The sequence below is a fragment of the Salvia splendens genome, chromosome 6, assembly GCF_004379255.2.
Source record: "Salvia splendens isolate huo1 chromosome 6, SspV2, whole genome shotgun sequence".
NCBI lineage: Eukaryota > Viridiplantae > Streptophyta > Magnoliopsida > Lamiales > Lamiaceae > Salvia > Salvia splendens.
In genome coordinates, this window is record NC_056037.1 from 27,335,029 (window position 1) to 27,347,425 (window position 12,397).

General features: G+C 34.2%; 1 long non-coding RNA gene across 1 annotated transcript; it reads right to left on the reverse strand.

Moving 5' to 3' along the window:
* Positions 1-7,036: 7,036 nt before the first annotated feature.
* Positions 7,037-8,254, reverse strand: LOC121807140. The gene is made up of 2 exons (XR_006051757.1): positions 7,952-8,254; positions 7,037-7,436 (listed from the first exon to the last, which is right to left on the reverse strand). It is a non-coding gene; the product is annotated as an uncharacterized LOC121807140 (long non-coding RNA).
* Positions 8,255-12,397: the final 4,143 nt, after the last annotated feature.

Consider the following 12,397-nt stretch of genomic DNA (forward strand, 5'->3'; position numbering starts at 1 on the left):
CGTGCGCCAAACATCGAAACACGGCACGACTTAAATTAAACGGGGCAGGATAAATGTTCATTACATATCACAAAAAATGCATTACACAAACTAAAGTACGCAGTATACTATACAAAAATGTACATTGTGTATATCTATTTTAAAAAATACCTACGCGCTATGCATCTGCAACCCGAGATGAATTGCTGCAGCTCGTGTATTTGACAACGTTTTTTAGACTTAGAACATACTACACCCTAGCCCCTGGGCTTGACGTGCGCCAAACATCGAAACACGACACAACATAAATTAAACGGGTCAGGATAAATGTTCATTACATAACACAAATAATGCTTTACAGAAACTAAAACTACGCATTATATTACACAATATGTACATTATGTATATCTGTTTTTAAAAATGCCTACGCACCATGCATGTGCAACCCCAGACGAATTACTGCAGCTCGTGTATTTGGACAACGTTTGTTAGACTTAGAACATACTACACCCTAGCCACTAGGCTTGTTAAACCCTTCGGGACAACAAGAAACGTGAACCAAACATCGAAACCCGGCACAACTTAAATTAAACGGGTCAGGATAAATGTTCATTACATATCACAAATAATGCATTACATAAACTAAACTGCGCATTATACTATATAATATGTACATTATGTATATCAGTAAAAAAAACCTACGCGCTATGAATGTGCAACCCAGATGAATTACTACAGCTCGTGTATTTGGACAACATTATTTAGACTTAGCACATACTACACCCTTACCCCTAGGCTTGTTAAACCCTTATGGAAAACAAGAACCGTGCGCCAAACATCGAAACACGGCATAAATTAAACGGGTCAAGAGTAATGTTCATTACATATCACATATAATGCATTACAGAAACTAAACTACGCATTATACTATACAATATGCAGATTATGTATATCAGTTAAAAAACTCCAACGCAATTAAACTCCAACGCGATTGACGATCTCCACTAAGTCGTTCATAATTACTCCTCGTCGATTGGCCACTACAATCCGGCTAATGCGCCGAATCTGGTCGCTCGAGGACTCCGATTTCATATTCCTAAACAATGAATGAACTAGATTCAGAATAAAGAATACTTCTTCACATTCTAATTCTCACTAAGTTCGAAACAAAGCATCACCAAACTAGTATTAAATCACCACAGCAAACTCAAAAGCAGTATAATAAGCTACGATTAAGCAATAAACTCGGTAAGTGAATGCTGAATATATCAGCACTGACAATAACTAGTAATTGCAAATCTAAAACTGCTCTGATTTGAAAAGTAGAACCTGATTAGGTTTTTGGAGTTAATGCGGGAAGATTTGATGGCAGCACCAATCAAACTACTTCCAGTTATATATATTCCCCTAAATCCGCAGTTAAGCAAAATCAGACGAAAAATTCACAAGCAAGAGACGCAGAGGGGTATATCACAATGTGCGAGAAATACCAGGAGGCGCCGAGAACCGAAACGCCGATGGATATGGCGATTCCGATGTTATATATATTTCCCTAAATCCGCAGTTAAGCAAAATCAGACGAAAAATTCACAAGCAAGAGACGCAGAGGGGGTATATCACAATGTGCGAGAAATACCAGGCGGCGCCGAGAACCGAAACGCCGATGGATATGGCGATTCCGATTGCAGAGAATGTGTACGGAGAGATCTGAAGCAAAGCTCGCACCCATGAACTTGATGAAGTCACCATCTCTCCTTCCGAGAACTGGAAAAATCAGTTATGTGTTTAATAAAAATCAATCATGGGAATATCTTCATAAGCGTAAATTAAGAATTTTCCATAACCAACCAACATATTGCTTTCCAAATTAGCCCTTTTCGGGTTTTTTAAACATTAAATTTAATGATTATACAAACAAATTTCAGCCTTAAGATTTCGAAAATCAACGGCTAAGATCAAGAAGGAAATAGGAGGAAATATGAGAAAAGGAAATGAATACATCCCTATATATATATATATAGTTGTGATCACATGATAACCCACAATTTGTGCGATAACCCTATAACCAAATCTGGACCACACATATTTTCTAATCTTGTGGCTGAGATTCAAACTTAGATTTACTTCATAAAAAAGGCGCAGAGGGTAAATATGTCATTTCCCTCATTTAATTTCTGAATTTCGCTCAATTTCCGGATAGAATGATACTCTGAGTTGATAAAATGATAGTTTTCCGGATAGAATGATACTCTGAGTTGATAAAATGATAGTTTTGCCGGATAGAATGATACTCTGAGTTGATAAAATGATAGTTTTGTTGGATAGAATGATACTTTGAGTTGATAAAATGATAATTTTGCCGGATAGAATGATACTCTGAGTTGATAAAATGATAGTTTTGTCGGATAGAATGATACTCTATATAATGATACTCTGAGTTTGTAGCAGTGATATCATCATTTAGATACAGTGCATCTGGCTCTCGTGCTAGTGGTCTTCGTGCCCCTCTAAAAGATATAAAGAACAACTTCAAGAGAAGGTGAAAAGCTCTCATTCATGTCTGTCATTGATCATTGAATTTTAATTGACCTTTCATTATCTTTTTCTGATTTGTTTCAGGGCTAGTTAGAGATCTGAGATGCATGTTCATTGCTGCTGCTTCTTGCTTCCATTCATACAAATGTCAAGAAATCCAGAAGTCCATGATATTTTGTTCAATATCTATGAATTCCTACCTCAAGCATAGTGGTAACCTTAGTTAGGCGTGCCCTCATCATCATCCAGATATTGTAACTTTATTTTTGGGTTGATCGGTGGCCTTGATCGGAGATGTGCCAGTGCGTGGCCTTGATCGGTGGCGACATGGCGGCTGAAGAGGCGGAGGCGGCGGTGGCGCTGATGGACTCGGACGGGGACGGGTTGTTTTGTTTGGAGGATTTCGTGAAGATAGTGGAGGGAGCGGGAGAGGAAGAGAGGCAGAGCCATTTAATAGGTCAAATTTTGATATATCCGAAATGACAATTTTGCCCTTAATATATCCGAAATATGATAGTTTTATTTGATAAAATGATAGTTTTGTTAGAATAAATCTGGACCACATATTTTAAAAATGTGTGGTGGAGATTTAGTTATAGGGTTATCACACAAATTGGTGTTATCATTATAATGCATATATATATATATATATATATATATATATATATATATATATATATATATATATATAGAGAGAGAGAGAGAGAGAGTAGTGATCAAGATATAACTAATCTTAAGTGTATAACTAGAGAACAAATCTCAGCCACACATCTTAATGGAACAAATATTATTTATTTTAATAATACAAAATAGGCCAAGGGTATTTTTGGAAATTAAATTATCAAATTTAAATCAAATTATGCAGCCAAGTGCGACAAGGACAAGGCCGCCAGCTCCTCCGCCGACCTCCTCGGCGCCGCCTCCGAGTACGGAAAGCTTGACTCCACCCAGCTCTTTTCTGTGGTGATCGTGGATCCGATTGATTGATAATTTCTGAGGAGGAAAGAGCTATAACCGACGCATCGATCGGCTCATCGACGGTGCAGCAGATACTGATTCCGGGTAGATCTCTCTCGTTTGCCAACAGCCTGGAGATGTACTCCGCAGCGTCCGATGCCTGAGAATCGAAGTTCGATGAGTATTCCAACGAGAAATATCCTCCACCGGAGAAGATAATACTACTGGAAGCCTCGCCGCAGAGGAGGTCGGAGAAGCAGTCTGAGCATGACGATAGTGACATGGCGAAATCAAGCGCCGAAGACGACTCGTCATTCTCTTCGAATCATATTTTGTAGAAATTGAGCTTTGTATCGCCGGATTGGACGGTTTATCCACCGGAAAACGTAAGTGAGAGAGAGGATAAATGAGTGAAGAAGAGAGAGTGAGAGAGGGAAACACTGTAGGTTTTGGTCAGTGAAGACTTGAGATTCACTAAACATGTGATGCTTTCAATATATAAATAGCTAAAAATTAACAATCACTCTTATTGTGATTTTACTTCACTCTTGTTTACAAAACACATCACTCTTATTCTGATTTTACTTCACTCTTTTTTACAAAACACACCACTCTTTTACTTCACTCTTGTTTACAAAACACATCACTCTTATTGTGATTTTACTTCACTCTTTTTTACAAAACACATCACTCTTATTCTGATTTTACTTCACTCTTGTTTACAAAATACATCACTTTTATTCTGATTTTACTTCACTCTTGTTTACAAAACACATCACTCTTATTCTGATTTTACTTCACTCTTGTTTACAAAACACATCACTCTTATTCTGATTTAACTTCACTCTTGTTCACAAAACAAATCACTCTTATTCTGATTTTACTTCACTCTTGTTTACAAAACACATCACTCTTATTCTGATTTTACTTCACTCTTGTTTACAAAACACATCACTCTTATTCTGATTTTACTTCACTATTAGTTGCAAAACACAAAGAACAACACATAAATATGAAGTGATTTAATTCCAAACTCAAGCACCATCAAGATTCAAGAAATCAAATTCTCAAAATAGTAGTGATCAAAAATAAATCCCAGTGCAACAAACACAAAATTGAAGCAAATTAAGTGCATTATTTAGCAACAATTATCCAAAACTGAAACTCTAATCATCAAAAATCAATGATTTTTGTGAGCATGGAAGTAGAATATGACAGCAGCAGCAGTGGCAATGGCTGTGACCATCCACCTCCTTCCACCGCCGATCTCCCTAATCACCATCTCATTCTCATCAAAGCATCTCTGCATTTCCTCCTCCGCCAAATCTTCCGATTCTAATTTCTCCACAATCCTTTCCAAAACCTGGATTCGCTCATCTCTAGCATCCAATTCCACCATCAGCGACACCTTTTCCCTCAAATTCAGTGTCCGATTCCTGCAGAACATGACGGCGACGGCGACGAGAAGGTTGAATCGAGCGAATTTTGCAGAAGAGAGAAGAGAAGGTTGAATCGCGTGACGGGGTTGAATCTCCTGCCGCTGCTGCGACGACGGCGGGTACAAAGCGGCGATGAAGATGGAGAAGAGGAGAAGAGGAGATAAATTCAATTTGTCGACGTAACCTATTTTTGGCTATGCAATGACCATTATACCCCCGCCTTATTATTACGGAGTAAATTTGTGATTGAGGGAACTAATTTCTCCTTAAATTCGAAAATTACATGTATTAATAATAGCCATTGATTTTCTTGATCTTGTGGCTGTGATTTGTTCTCTAGTTATAGGTTTAAGGGGCTCTTGCCCTAGATCACTACTCTCTCTCTATATATATATATATATATATATATATATATATTGCTTGCCACCACTCACAGGCCATGCTTAACTTCATACCCTCTGTTTTGCAATTTTGAATAACACATCCCAGAAAGGAAGTACCAATAGCTATACCGACATCGTCACCTCAGGTGAGACTCTTCCCTTGTTGTTTGCCTTTACGCCTCACATTCTTAACGAGAAAAGGTTCCATGTATCTAAAATGCCCTCTCATATACTCCCTCCGTCCCAGATAGTTCGTCTCATTTTTTTTTATTTCGGTCCGTCCCACATAATTTGTCCCATTTCACTTTTTACCATTTTTGGTAGTGGACCTCATATTCCACTAACTCATTCGTGCTCAAATTTTATTATACAACTAATATATAAAAGTAGGATTTACGTTCCAGTAACTTTTTCAACTCACTTTTTATTACAATTCTTAAAACTCATGCCCGGTCAAAGTGAGACAAACTATTTGGGACGGAGGGAGTAAGTTACAAAGACGGGCGTTTTCACGAGGTCTTTCTACTTTTGTTCTAGCCGAATAATGGAATTCCATTTTAATGAAGGAGATTAGATTTATTCTGGAAGAGAGAGTGACGCATAAGGGTTATGCGTCGTTATTAACGAAACGCACAACCCTTATGCGTCTTTGGTTAATGACGCACAAGGGTTATGCGTCTTACCCTAATGACGCATAACCCTTGTGCGTCACACTGGTTAGTATTCCTGCCTGTCACGCGGGTGACCTGGGTTCGATCCCCGGCAACGGCGCATTTTTTTAAGTGATTAGTATTTGATAAAAATGAGATATTCTGAACATTTGTTTTTGGCAAATACATATTACTCTTATAAAAGAATTAATTATACAAGTTAATTGGAATTATTTTACGAATTTGATAGACACTTCGCATAAGCTTCTTTTGTTACAAACATGTCTCAAATAATTTCATTTGTATAATGGCTTTGACTTGGCCAAGCTCCATTTAAAATGAAGTAGTATTAAATCAGAATAAATGGAATCTAACAATTTTTGGAGTCACCGATGTTTTATCTATTTCAATGCTTAAATAGACTCACACAAGTTTTTGTGTCACATTAATGCATTTATAAGATATTTTCGCATTATTTTTTTTACACGTTGTGGGAATTTTATTTAAAAGAGGTCATGCTTTTGATTTTGTTTCAATGGAGTCAAACTTCATAATTTTTATTAACTTCATAAATTAATTATAGTATTGTGGAATAAGATTAATTATGAATTTAAGTATATTTCATTTAATGGTTTTGTTATAATTATAGTTACTTTTTAAAGTTTGTATTGATTTTAAAGTAATCGAGGGAGATAAACATAGACAATAAGAGTAATATGTATTTGCCAAAAACAAATGTTTAGAATAACTCATTTTTATCAAATACTAATCACTTAAAAAAATGCGCTGTTGCCAGGGATCGAACCCGAGTCACCCGCGTGACAGGCAGGAATACTAACCAGTGTGACGCACAAGGGTTATGCATCATTAGGGTAAGACGCATAACCCTTATGCGTCGTTCAACGACGCATAACCCTTGTGCGTCATTAACCAAAGACGCATAAGGGTTGTGCGTTTCATTAATAACGACGCATAACCCTTATGCGTCACTCCCTCTTCCGGAATAAATCTAATCTCCTTCATTAAAATGGAATTAAATTAACATGATTTACCAAAAAAAGAATTTTTCCGCGTTTTCACCCACCCCAGCTCGTTCTCGTAAAAGAATAGTGACATTCAAACTCAAACTAAAGAATATTACAATTGTATATATCATCATTGTTCACTTAATAGCCCAAGTAAAAAACAAAAATTGATACTACATCTTAGGCATAGATCATACCAACAACATGAAATGCTTTATGGTTTACAAGCTGAAAAGCAAAGGAAAAGAAAGATAAGTACATGCTTATAGTTTGAAGTTGGGGATAAGGGTTATCTGTGATCAAGTCTTAGATGGCTAAACCATGTTTATTTTGTAGCTACGAGGAAAGACGTTACCTTGTCCCGCCTGAGCTGCCTACTCGTTTCCAGCCTACCTATTCATTTCTTCTTCTTCACAGGCTGTTTTCGGTATGAAATTTCCTCCCAAAAAACTTCTGCAGGCAGTATAGCTGAGGGTAAAAGCAAAAGCAACTTGTATTAGCAATATGTACAAGCTAATGTTTGATTGTAGGGAGAAATAGATCATAATTAGCAATAGGACAGTGATAAAATGCAAACCGTATATACTCTACAAACTCCAAACACCTCAACACAGTGTCAAACACATTGTAAAATTTCAAGATTTTGATATCAATACAACGTCAACCGTTAGACATATTTTGTTGTTGTTATTTTGTCAATCATTGACATTTTCTAACGGTCCAGATCATAGCTTGAAGTTTGTACAGTTTGCACTTGATTACATCCCTATACATGTATATTACAACGATATGTTGTGCGTGGTTCTATTCAAGAATCCACCTTCATTTTCACCAATTTTCACATAGAGAAAAAATCAAATAAGCAATCTATAGTTTTCACACAAATAATAATACTACCTTACTAAATTTTCACAAATCATTGAAGCCCTAATCATTGAAGCCCTATTTATCAAGAAAAGGGAAATAGAGTGGAAAGGCAATACCACAAACAGTTGGTGGGCATCTATTGATCGTCATCGCGTGGCTTGGGCTTGCGGTAATTGTGCTCGATTTGCTTAGCTTTGTGAATGGCGGCGTAGAAGAGGTTGCGAAGATTAGGAAGGTTGTAATTCTGGGCTATGTAAATTCCACAGGCTGTGCCCAGTATGAATGAGAATTTGCTGTTAATCATTCCACTTTCCTTCCTCTTCTCTCTGGATTTCTTCTAGTAGATTGACGAATTCATACATCTCCGGAATTAAATATTATTCCTACTCCCTATACAATTGTTTTACATCACTAGTTAATGTTAAATAACTTGATACCAAAATAATAATAATTGAAATTTTTCTGTCTATTTATTGTCAATTATTCATTAAAATATTTAATTTATCTTTTTTAATTTTTTTACCGCTCTTCAAAGGAGAAGGAAAAAAAAAATTAAGAGCGATAAATTAAATATTTAAATAAAGAGAGATAATAAATAGATATAAATGCTCTTCATTGGGTTGGGGGTATTTTCATAAAAAAATATTTTGAAACTGTAAAATAGTAGTTCAACTGATATTACATTGAGAAACTGATAACTCGAGAAAGTTTGCGGACTAAAAAAAATTCCTTCACTCTCCACATTCTTGAGTGTCACGAGATTTTAAAATGAGTTGTTAGGTAAAATAAGCAGAGAGAAAAAATAGTTGACAATTTTATGAGGAATGAGGAGATAGTTTATTTGCAAATATAAAAAGTGGACATCTTGAGTGAGACAAACTAAAATGAAATATGAACATCTTGGATGAGACGGATGGAGTATCATTTTTCCGGTGATTTCATGTAATTGCAGTTTATTACTACTACCTCCAACTTTAAAAAGTCATGCATTTTAATATAATTATTAAAGTAAGAAAGAAAAAAAATAAATAATAGGTAAAATAAACTAGAGTTAAAAAAAACAACACACAATGAATTTGAGGTCCATATTATTAGTAGTACAACTTATAAGTTGTAAATAAATTGACGTGATTCAAAATTTTCATAAAATACAAAGTTTATAAAATTCTTATTTTTAAGGGACGTAACAAAATAGAAATAGTTACTCCCTCCGTCCCACTCAAGATGTCCACATTTTGAGTGGCATGTGATTTTAGGAGTCGTTAGATAGAGTAAGTAGAAATAAAAAAGTAGTTGAATATCTTAATGAGAGATGAGAGAGAGATTTATTTTCAAATATAGAAAATGAAAACTTGAATTGGATAAACTAAAAAGGAAATATGAACATCTTGAGCGGAACAGAAGAACTACGGGGATAGATGATTACTATATTCCTCTACCCAATATCATTAACTTTTATAGTGGACAAATATATACAATTAGCAATGAAAAATTGAAATTAAAAGAAAAAAAATTGAAGTGTTTTTGTTGAAGAATTGTACTCGGGTTCAAAAAGCTATACGTATATTTTTCAAAATGTACCAAAGGAGTACTAATACTAGCATGAATATTGGGTTGATTTATAGTTCGATGGGCCAGATTTATTTATTTTGTCTGGGTTATTATTATAGTTTGATGGGTCAGAATTGTGAATATGGGCTTTAAATATGGTAATTGTGTTGAGAAATTTTATATTCTTTCATTACTATGTTTAAAATTTTGATTGTAAATTTGTGATGCAAATATTAAGTCATGTTTTAAAATGATATCCGTGTTAAAAAAAAATTGTGTTTGATTATCTTTTTTTTAGTGAACAGATTATTATGTTGATGTTTTCAAAGAAAATTTTTTGACAGACATTTTTTACAACTTTAAATCTAATTGAAAAGGAAAGAATGCCATTACTTGTTTTGTTTTGTTTTCCAATCATCATTATTTATTTTATTTTACTTCTATTGTACTATAAAGTAATTAGATTTAATGTTTTATTCATAATATTTCATTATTATCTTCATCCCACAAAAAATGTCTCATTTTTCCTTTTAATTTATTTCACTAAAAATGTCACATTTCCATTTTATGAAAAAAATCGGCTCTCACGTTAATATAAAAATTATATTTTCTCTCTTCGCTTAACATTTAAAACCAAACCTACTAAAATCTTATATTATCCCACAAATGTGACATTTTTTGTGTATGAAGAGAATATGAAACTAGTATATAAATATGGAACTTATACTGTAACTTTTTTTTTTCCGTTTATATTCCTTCATATTTTTTTAAGAGCCAAGACACCAATTTTCAGAGTTATTTCAGGGGAAAAGAAGTCATTTTGTGTGGCCTTGCCATTTTGCTTGGGCTTACAAGATTGATAACCCATTAACTGAACACATGAAATCCATCAGATATATACTCATAACTGCCCATTTCGAAGGAAGGTGAACACCTCTTATAAAATGATGTTATATATTGTACAGAAATAAATTTCAACTAGCTAGATTTCGTATAATATAAATTTGATAAGAATATCACTTTGGGAGAAAACGTCATGGTATTGGGTTGTGAAAAACTCACACATAATAACAATCATAGTAGTGCATGACCAACACTATATGGTCAATATTAATTGTAGAGATTAAGAAATAAATAATACTCTCTACATCCTATTTTAGGAGTCTCAGTTGAAATATTCCATTAATAGTAATAGGCTCTATATTCCACTAATTTTTTCACTCACATTTTATTATAAAACTGATATATTAAAGTAGGACCTACATTCCACTATTTTTTTTCATCAACTTTCCTTTACATTTCATAAAACCGATGCCGAACTCAAATAAGACTCCTAAAGTGAGACGGAGGGAGTTAATAAGATTTCACACTTGATTTGACTAGCATGAAGTATTTATCTTAATGTGATTTCATTAGATGTCAATATCACAGTCTAGCAATGGTAGAGAATATGAATGAGTTACTTTTACAATGTATTGACTGAAGGAAGAGGGCTTTGTTTGTTCAATAATTTACCATTTCCTGTAATTTGAATCAACAAATAATACTCCATCTATATATGGATTTTTTTCATTTTGGGCAGTTCTATAAAAATAGCCCTTTCTATTTTTGGTAATTTCTTTCTCTCTAATTAGGTAGGCACGCACTAACAATACAATAACTATTTTTTTCTATCTTTTTCTTACTTTACCAATTATACATAGTTATATTTTTATGGGACGGAGGGAATAATAAATGTGTAATAAATAATTTATTTTTCCTATAAGTAATTGAAAATAATGTTATTCACACTATAAGCAGCATTTAGCATGCTTTAATTATATGCCCAACAATCACCCAGACAACACTGATAAAATACCCACAACAAGTATAGCACAAAGCCGAGGCAAACGTCAAACTAATATTTGAGAAATGGGTCTCACATTCCACTTACTTTCTCCATTTACTTTTCTTCACAAAGCCAAACAATTTCTTAAAATCTGAGCTGAGCCAAAATGTACTTAAACGATGGACCGGGGGAAGTAATAACTTGTTTATTCTTTTATCTTAATTTAGTTATCTATCCAAAAAACTCTAGTGTTCATTGCCCAAGGAAACGCCTGACTGCCTCCACCACGTCCGTCACATGTCGGACATTGCACCACCTGCCAATTCCGCCGTCCATCTCAGATCTCTCCGATATAGCTTTTCACCAAATCACAAACAAATTTTCATTCTATGAAAAACATCATAAACTATCCTAATATTCATTAAAATCAAGAACTATCCCTAATGTCGACATGATTCGTTGGACTATGTATATTTTAAATAATGCAATGGAGTCCACGTCATTAAACAAAAAAAAGTAAAAAAATCATTCCTTAAAACCCCTCTGCTCAATTTTCATATTATAGATAAGTAATTGAATTTGAAAAATACCATATGTTGATTGTAATTTGTAAATGTATTAGATTTAATCGTTAAAAGCAGAGACTCCATCACTACAATCTTTCTCGGATACTAGGGGGAAAATTACAATTGTCCATGAAAAAAGTTGGAAAACTAGGATCGAGGAGGGTCAAGAAAAGTTGCTTGAAATTTCATGTTATCAAACTAGAAAGTTGGTACGTAGCAGAGAATTGAATGATGATGATGATGATGTGATGAGTCAAAAGGAGAACCTTAGTTCAAAATGTGTATTGAGTTAATGATTATTGAGAGGAGCCGATGCCAACATAAGACCATGGAATCTTAGAAAATGTAAATGGAGCACTACTTCCTTCTACCTTTCTTTGGGCGACAGAAGATTTTATGCAATTTTATAAGAGAATAAAATAAATAAAAAAGTTAATAAAATAGAGATATTTTTTTTTAATTTTTAGTAATAGATTATCGGGTAGGACAAACTAAAAAGAAAAGTGGATTATCTTTAATGGTACAGATGGAGATGGAGTACAATTAATGGACATAAGATTCTACCATTACATTTTATGATCGAATTTATCATGTTCGAGATTATATCTATTCCAATA